The sequence below is a fragment of the Amphiprion ocellaris genome, chromosome 8 (genome assembly GCF_022539595.1).
Source record: "Amphiprion ocellaris isolate individual 3 ecotype Okinawa chromosome 8, ASM2253959v1, whole genome shotgun sequence".
Taxonomy (NCBI): Eukaryota; Metazoa; Chordata; class Actinopteri; family Pomacentridae; genus Amphiprion; species Amphiprion ocellaris.
In genome coordinates, this window is record NC_072773.1 from 23,865,806 (window position 1) to 23,867,667 (window position 1,862).

Genomic DNA, 1,862 nt, shown 5'->3' on the forward strand with positions numbered 1-1,862 from the left:
ATAGGGCTGGGCGATAAATCGATTTTATCGATTAATTCGAGTTTGTACTTAATGTCGATTTGTTTTAATGAAAATCGATTTTCTCATCAACATCCGCCACCAACGCCTGCCGCTGGGCTCCCGTAGTTCAGAGTGCGTGCCCCCCTTCCCCTCGCGCTTGATACACAAACAACATGGCAGCGAGCGGTGCAGATCTAAAGGCGCGTGTCCACTAGATGCTATTTTCCCGCACGGCAACGCACCGCGTCTGAAAATCGCACAGACGGCAGGCGGTCACTAGCGAACCACAACATGGTCACATGACAGCGCTGAGCAACAGCAGGCCGCTATGTGGTCACATGACCGAGCTTCCAGCTGGACAGTCCGGCAGACAAGTCGAATAAACACAGCGGCTCGGCCACAAATTTTCCCTTTTATTTCAAAAAACATGTCAGCGAAAAGTATTTGTGAACGCATTTGAGACGAGAAATAATCTGTGCAGCAGCTGAATCTGTCCTCGTTTTAGGTCACCGACGCCTAGTTTAGAAGTTTGAGGACAGTTTCACGATGCGTGGAATCTCCGCACGCCACATCCAATTTGCATAAAGTAGAAGTCAGTCTACTTTATGCAAATGAGCTGCAGCCCTCTCCAGGTAAACACTCCGGATCGCAGCGGGAAACGCAACCGGACCAGCATGCCACATGGAGCGCATTTCCAGCTGCGATCTGGTGTGTTTACCTGGAGAGGGCTACAGCTCATTTGCAGAAAGTAGACTGGACTCCAGCATGCAGAGATTAGGTAGGGGGTAGAAAAAAAAAAAAAAGATCGGCTAAATCGTGAATCGGGATTTTTTGGGATTTTTTAGGCCATATCGCCCAGCCCTAGCGTGTCACCCAACAAACATCATAGTATAGCATGTCGCTCTAGAAATGTCATAGTATGGCCTTTGGTCCAAAAAACATCATAGTATAGCATGTCGCTCTAAAAACGTCATAGTATAGCCTTTGGTCCACAAAACGTCATAGTATAGCATGTGGCTCTTGAAACGCCACAGTATAGCATGTCCCCCAAAAAACGTCGTGGTATAGCATGTGGCTCAAAAAACGTCATAGTTCAGCATGTCGCTTTAAAAACGTCATAGAAAGCATGTCACTCAAAAAATGTCATAGTATAGCCTTTGGTCTAAAAACGTCATAGCATAGCATGTCTCTTTGAAATTGTCACAGTATAGCATGTTGTCCAAAAAACGTCATAGTATAGCCTTTGGTCCAAAATAACGTCATAGTATAGCATGTCGCTCTAAAAACGTCATACTATAGCATGTCGATCTAAAAACGTCATAGTATAGCATGTCGCTCTTAAAATGTCATAGTATAGCATGTCGCTCTTAAAACGTCATAGTATAGCATGTTGCTTTAAAAACGTCATAGTATAGCATGTTGCTCTAAAAACGTCATAGTATAGCATGTCGCTCTAAAAACATGATACTATAGCATGTCGATCTAAAAATGTCATAGTATAGCATGTCGCTCTAAAAACGTGATAGTATAGCATGTTGCTCTTAAAACATCATAGTATAGCATGTCGTCCAAAGAACATCATAGTATAGCATGTTGCTCTAAAAACGTCATAGTATAACATGTCGCTCTAAAAACGTCATAGTATAGCATGTCGCCCAAAAAACGTCATAGTATAGCATGTCGTCCAAAAAACGTCATCGTATAGCATGTCGCTTTTGATACGTCATAGTATAGCACGTTGCTCTAAAAACGTCAGAGCATGTCGCTCTCAAAAACGTCATAGTATAGCAATTTGCTCTAAAAACGTCATTGTATAGCATGTCGCTCTAAAAACGTCATAGCATAGCATGTCGCTCTAAAAA